The 7,712-nt window shown below is 39.0% G+C and overlaps 1 pseudogene; it reads left to right on the top strand.

Annotated features, from left to right (window-relative positions):
- Nucleotides 1–3,302: 3,302 nt before the first annotated feature.
- Nucleotides 3,303–6,192, top strand: LOC131068118 (alpha,alpha-trehalose-phosphate synthase [UDP-forming] 6-like; annotated as a pseudogene).
- Nucleotides 6,193–7,712: the final 1,520 nt, after the last annotated feature.

The following is a 7,712-nucleotide window of genomic DNA, read 5'->3' on the forward strand; positions in this document are numbered from 1 at the left end:
TAATCTTGGAACAAATAAAACATTATCAATACTTTGTTTACCTTGGGTTGGAACATCTAGAGGAGCCTTTCTAACTCCTTCAATATATAATTGTGAATCATCTCCCAATGTAAACATGTCTCTTGATTGCTTTACTACATTTCTCAAATTATCAATATTACCATTTATGTGGGAGTAGTTCTTGAATCAATAATCCAAACATCATGATTTTGAATATATTTAGAGGCATTTGCTATAAATAATCAAAGACTTTTATCATCTTCAATATTTGCATCAGCCATCATACTTTTTAGCTTAATATATTCTATATCTCTTCATTTTTTAAGCATTTCTCTTCAAAATCACTGGGACAATTGTAATAATAATAAACCCTTTCTTTTATTAGTTCATTATTATCCATAATTTAATGTCCCCTTTTGAGATATACCTGACTTTTACCCAAAAATAACAATTCCAACAATACAACTTGTTTACAAAGAGTATTCTATAAATAAATTACATAATAGCGAGTAAACTTAGAGAAAATTATAATTCATTAACATCAAACATTATGATCATAAATAGTCCCTACTGAAAACAAAGTATCCTAAATTCATTGGATCCATTTTATAGCATGTTTCCAACAGCCCACCATATTAGGAATTTGATGGGAAAGCACGGTAGGACATCCAGACTATCCCCAAAAACGAAGCCCAAGTGTGCAGAACAACCATCCAAGTCAATTCGACCCCTTGGTCCACATGAAAACCAACTTGAGGTGGGCTTCTTAATTGAGGGAACCAGTACTGCTGCATCACCCTACCCAATTTCCTCATTGTTGTGACATTTTCACACATCGCCCCATTGCAAATGGAGACTCCCCAATTTTTTTTTGCTTTCTAAGAGAGAAATCCTTGCTTAGTCGTCTATCTTGACAAGATTTTTAGTGTCATTAACCTTTTTTTGTTTTTTGTTTTTTTATAGAGGAGATGCAGTGTTATGGCGTTATGGCATCGGGAAGTGATAAGGTTGGAGATGAGTCTTAAATGTGGTGAGCAGTCAAGCAAAGAAGTGGATATCTTCAGATTAGAACGTAAGAGAAGGGAGTTTGAGTGTGATGAGCAGTCAATTGAAATGAAGGCTTGAGGAGATCAATCAAAGCCTACGTGTCAAGAAAAAGAAAGCAACGCCGAGTCAACCTTGACAGTGGATTACTTTACACTTAGCAAAATTGGTAAGTGATAAGATCACCAAAGTTCCCTTCCACTTACCCCTCAAATCCTAGGAGGTACAATAATGAATGAAAACACTTCTGTCTTAATACCTTGAGGAAGACAAAAGATGCTTTGAAAGTTAATCGAGCAAAGAGATATTAATGTTGTAGAGGATATTAATGTTGAAGAGAAATAGTAGTGGATTGCACAAGTTCCACTTGCTGGTCAAAAGTTCGGCCAGTCCTAAGACTTACTTCCACTTCCCATCCAAAACCCAGGCCATTCACTTACTTCATGCCCCCAAAAGTTCGGCCAGTCATTAGACTTACTTCCACTTCCCATCAAAAACCCTGGCCATCTTGAGCGTCCTTCCACTTCACCTTGAAATCCACGGCCAAACTTGAAAGTTAGCAAGATTGACTTGAAGTCAGCAAATTTCCCCCCCACTTCCACTTGCCTACTAAATCCCCGGCCATCCTTGACAAAATTTCCTTACCCCTCCAAAAGTTCGGCCATCTCCTTACAATGTCTTCATCCTCTCAAAAGCCTGGCCATCTCACCTAAAGGGACCTAAAACCCAAAATGCAGGCCCTAATTCGCACCTAAGGCAGGTCACCTAAAATTCTCACAGCAGACCTTAAAGGCAGGAAATTTGCCTAAAGGCAAAGCAGCGTAGACTTATGTTTAAATTGCGATGAATGAGTAGTCTAAAATTTTCCAAATGATTGGCTATATATACCAAAACTTAATTAATATGCCATAGGCCCGACTTGGTCTAAAAATTTGATAAAATCTTTTCAAAATAGGTGCAAGGTGTGAAGAATGTAGTGTGGATGAGGGTCGACCTAACAAAGGACACATAAATTCGCTCTTAAAAATAAAGGGTTTTTATTTGCAATGATGGCAGGCGGCCTGTTTAGGGCTCACAAAACGTGTGGGGTAAATCAAGAAAAAGTGAAAAATAAGGGAGGCTGACCTTGTTTGATGGAATTACAATTCAAACGTGAAATGCCTATATATGAGAGATTAAAATCTTTCATTTACACACCAATGCGATTCGAATTCAGAATAAATTCATAAGGAATTAAATGCAGACCAGAGCGAATTATCAGTAGAAATAATGTGAATTCAAGTGCAGACCTAGAGAGGGTGAGACTAACAGCAGTGAGAAGGTTGATTGCAAGAACTAGAAAGAGTGATGCCCAGCAGAGGAGATATGAATTCCTTGCAACAAAATCAGATGCACCCGACATGCAATACATGAAGTCCACGGAAGAAGGAAGAAGTCAGAAACAAGATTGAAGATAAGGGCCAGTCAAAGCCTAAAGTTTATGTTGTTAACAGCAAATCAAGAGAATGATCCATAATCCTGAAAATCAGACCAGAGAAGGAGGATGAAATTAGACTTGAAGTGAGCAAAAATCAGATCTGTAACAATTCCATTCTCAGACATGCAAGTCAGATCTGAATATCAGACCTACAAGCAAGTTTCATCAATATAAGTAACTTAGCAAGATATGCTTCTGCAATTCTGAATAATGCTACTGTCTTATATTAATCCTTTGATTTATGCAACAAGGTGCTGTCTCTAATCTTGCTTTATAAGTATGCAACTAATAATGTCAAAGGCAATTCGCTCAATATAGAGAAGATCCACAATGGGATTGAAAAAGAAGTATATTCCAAATTGATGATTGTTGTAATCGCGCCTCTTCCAACATAAGTGAATCGGTCCATTAATCATTTTCCATGTGTTAACTACTTATTAGTTCCTGCCTTGCAAACTATAGGGGAGGCCTTGCATTAAACAGTGATTAAACTGTTCTTAAAAAACCAATCACAACTCAATATTTTTTCAAGGTTTTTCTGTTTCACAATGTTCATGCAGAAAATTAGTCGGCAGTAAATCGTTTACTGTTGAAAATTAATGATGGCATGCATAGATTGCCTTCGCTCTGATCAATATAAGAGAACGCATCACTCCCGATGACAGGACTGACAAAAAGGTACTCGTTTCAGCTGCTTCTTCATACCAAAATTCCTAGGAATCACCGTAGGTCACAGGTGACGGATGATTGGGGCGAACAGTTTGCATGCTACTGAAAGGTCGAGGATGCTGGTAAACTGCAGTGCATAGGTCCGAGTAATTATGATTAAATGTTATCAGAAAGCCCGAATTTCATTAGGATTCTACTTAATGCTGGTCTAATTGGATTTCATACGATTGATTATGTGAGGCACTTTCTATCTTGCTGTAGCAGAATGCTGAGATTGGAATATGAGTCTGAAAGAGGATATATAGGTTTAGAGTATTACGGGCGCACTGTGGGGATTAAAATTATGCCTGTGGGAATACACATAAGCTAGCTTGAAGCTGTTTTGAGGCTTGCTAATACAGAGTGGCAAAATTGTGCTTCTTGGGGTTGATGATGTGGATATTTTTAAGGGCATTAGCTTGAAGCTTCTGGTAATGGAACAGCTTCTGAATGAGCATGAAGATTTAGTTGGTAAAGTAGTTTTGGTACAAATTGTGAATCCAGCACATGGACGAGGTAAGGATGTTACTGAGGTACAAACAGAAGCATTGCTCACTGCTCAAAGGATAAATGATATGTTTGGGGAAAGATGGGTTCCAGCCTATTGAATTGGTGGGAAGATACGTTCCTTTATATGAAAAGATTGCATTTTACACTATTGCTGAATGTTGTGTTGTAGCGGCAGTTCCAGATGGTATGAATCTTATTCCATACAAATACATTGTTTGTCGGCAAGGCACATCACATTTGGATGCCAGCTTTGTATTCCCACCTAATACTCCCAAAAGAAGTATGCTGGTAGTGTCTGAAATCATTTGTTGTTCACCCTCTTTAAGTGGAGCTATTCGTGTAAATCCATGGAATATTGAAGCTTTAGCGGAAGCCATGAATATTGTCATTACAATGCCAGATATTGAGAAGCAAATGAGACATGAAAAACAGTTTAGATATGTTATCAGTCGTGGTGTAACTTTCTGGGATTAGATTGTATTGGAGACTTGCAAAGGACCTGCAAAGAGAACTCAAGAAAAAGATGCTATGGCATAGGTTTTGGATTGAGATTCAAAATTGTCAGTCTTGATCATAATTTTCGTAAGCTTGCCACTGAGCATATTGTATGGGCTTATAAAAAGAGTAATAGGCAAGCAATTATTTTGGATTATGATGGTACCATGATGCCTCAAACATCTATTATCAAGACCCCATCCTAGAAGCTTGACAGTCTTAAATACCCTTTGTAATGATCCTAAGAGTGTGTCTTTATTGTAACTGGTCGGGGAAGACAAACTCTGAATGAATGGTTCTCACCGTGTAAAAAAGCTTGGTATTGTTGCAGAGCATGGGTATTTCTTCAGGTAAGAGAACTGAAAATTCATGCTCTTCATGAAGTATAGCACAACATAATTTCTTTGCCTTTGAACAACTTTTTGCAAGCAATTTAAATTGATCTCATTTAGCATGCTCAATGTCTATTTTAACCATTTTTGCTTCGATTCAACATGCTTGTGTTCGGGTAGGTGGCAGATGGAGGAAGAATGGGAAACCTGTGTGCAAGTTACAGATTTTGGATGGAAAGCAGTTGTTCGACACATTTTCAAGTTATACACATCTATAGAGGAGAAAGAAAGTGCAATTGTATGGAATTTCCAGGATGCAGATCCAGATTTTTATTTTTGGCAAGCAAAGGAATTGCTTGAACGTCATTAGAGTATTCTTGTAAATGAACCAGTTGTTAAGAGTGGGCAGCAAATTGTGGAAGTTAAGCCACAAGTATTGTACCATAATCCTATTAGCTAAAGCATTATAAAGCAATAATGCTTACCTTTGTTGGTATCAATATGCTGAATATAAATTAAGTCTCTCTCGTAAATTTATTAGATAGGCCAGTCTGTAAAGTTGTTAAGGCTTTAAAATCTGCAGGGAGTGAGCAACGGTGTTGCAGTTGAGAAGCCTTTGACATCAATGGCTAGCCAGGGGAGTCTTCCTGATTTTATATATTGTTGTATTGGAGATGATCGTTCAGATGAAATAATGTTTGAGATTATTGACAGTGCAATGGCATCTTTGCCTAAACCATCAAAGAGCTCCGGTCTTTGCTTGCACTGTTGGCCAAAACCCAAGCAAAGCTAAATATGACCTCAGTGATACAGTTGAAGTACTTAACTTGCTACAGGGGTTGGCAACAGCAAGTGATTCATTGAGTATGAGTTCACCGAGAGTAATGGCTTCCAGAGTTTTTTTGGAAGGCTAGTGTTTATGCATTCTTTCACGTGGTTCATGTACAAAACAAGGGAGGAGAGAGAGAGAAGTATGAAGGGAAGGAGGTAGAGATTTAGGGGAGTTAAAAGTAGAGAGGGATGAAAAGAGAGGTAGGTAGAGAGAAGGAGGAGGGGAGATAAAGAGTGTGAGATAAAGAAAAATAGAGAGGGAAGGAGGGAGGGAGGAAGAGAGACAAAAGTAGAGAGAAAGATTTATGAAGATGAATAGAGGTAGGGAGGAAGGGAGGTAGTGATAACTCAATGATGAACGGATAGTACCAAACTGGTACTGAGAGGGGGGAGGGGGGGGGGGTGAATCAGTACAGACAAAAACACAATCCTAAACCGGTTCGTCAACAGACACTGTGCTTTGGTAGTCAAACAGTAACACCGGTCTTAAACAGAGTACAACCGGCAAAACCCCGAATAACTGAGACAAGCATAAACCAGTTGACATTTATCTTTTCATACAATCTAATACTTCATTTCCATTTCACCCTAGTGCATGAACAGGTAATCTATCATCAAAGATATATAAACAGCTAGATCAACATGATTTACCTTCAGACACAAATCACTTAAACCATCACATGAATAACACCACACATGACACACAGATTTTTCACGTGGAAGCCCAACTGGGAAAAACCACGGTGGGGATGAATACCCACAAGCTATTTTTGAACTCTTTAGAAGTCCGCTCTGTTAGGAGCCTTGTCCGGTTAGAGACTGATACAATAGGTTCTGTTAGGAACCGATCCTATTAGGGATCACTCGGTTAAGGGATGGCTAGAATACCCGGTTAAGGGTTAAACCCTGTTAAAGGTTACCTTGTTAGAGGATTTCAAGAACTCAATGGTTTTGAGTCACCCTGTCAAAGGATTTACAGTAAGCCAGTTAAAGCTACCCTGTTAAGGGATTTCCCAACTGTTGAAGTGGTTAGAGATCAACAGGTATTACAATGATCTGGTAACAACACTCAATGCCAATACAGATCCGCTTAAGCTCCTCTTCACCTTCTGCACTTACACTCTGTAGGTATCACTTCTCTCCTCTGGTCTGGCAAGAATCACGTATCTCTTCACTTCGATACACACACACAACTTTTGCCAACAAACTCAGAAAGAAACACAACATCGACCTTATAGGAAATAGATAGGTCGGTAGCACAAACCCTAAACCCTAAACCTGTTAGGTTAAGCAATTCAAACGGTTCAATCCTAACCGTTGAGCACATTGCATTAAATGCAATAGTTTTGAACAGATCTCAAGACATTCTCCATCGTTTGTTTTCCACCGCTTTCATGGCAGCTAATAACCCATCACGCGTTTTCACCGTTTACAGACTTCGCACATTCTCAAGGTAGATAGGAACAATCTCCTTCATGCAAGATCCTTCATGCGCACAAGGCTGACGTGGCAACGATCTGTTCTTCGTTATAATGCTAACTCAACACACAAAGTCACCGATTGAGTCACACAGGCTTGAAGCACTTCAACCGGAAACCTTGAAGTTGAGACTACCAACCGGTAGTCATACAAAGCTTCCATGTACCGGTTCCCATAACCACATGTCGGTTCAACTTAAACAAACACACCGCTTCACTTTGGCACATATACCGGTTCACAATGTTATACCGGTTCTCACATATACCGGTTCTCTCTTCTTCAGCATATTGACATCAATGATAACATACAATGTCATCATGTCCTCATACCGGTTCACATAATGCCAACAGGTAGAGGTATGTGGAAAGAGAGAGCGGGGAGATAGGGAAATAAAGACAAAGCATGGGAGGGTGGGACAAAGATAAAGGGAGGGAGAGAGAGAGAGGGGAGGTAGGTAGAGAGGGAGAGGGAGAGAGGATGTATGTAGGGAGACAAAGAGAATATGTGTGTGTGTGTAGAGAGAGAGAGAGAGAGAGAGAGAGAGAGGGAGAGAGATTTGGGGAGGGGGACAGATAGGTGAGATAGAGAGGAGAGAAAGTGTGTAAGAACCTCAAAGGCCCTCAACTCTGACAACTGTAGTTTAATTGACCCTGTTGCGTTTTAAGTTTGTTCTTTGCAAATTTTTTGAACAACTAGTATACTTTGACTATTATAAGCTCAAAAAGCAACTATAGGGAAACGCTAGAAATCAATTATAGTTCAGTAATAAACTGATCAAACCCTCATTACATTTATTCAACCTTAATCTACTCTCAATACATAAACAAACATTATTA

This window comes from Cryptomeria japonica, chromosome 5 (assembly GCF_030272615.1).
Source record: "Cryptomeria japonica chromosome 5, Sugi_1.0, whole genome shotgun sequence".
Lineage (NCBI taxonomy): Eukaryota > Viridiplantae > Streptophyta > Pinopsida > Cupressales > Cupressaceae > Cryptomeria > Cryptomeria japonica.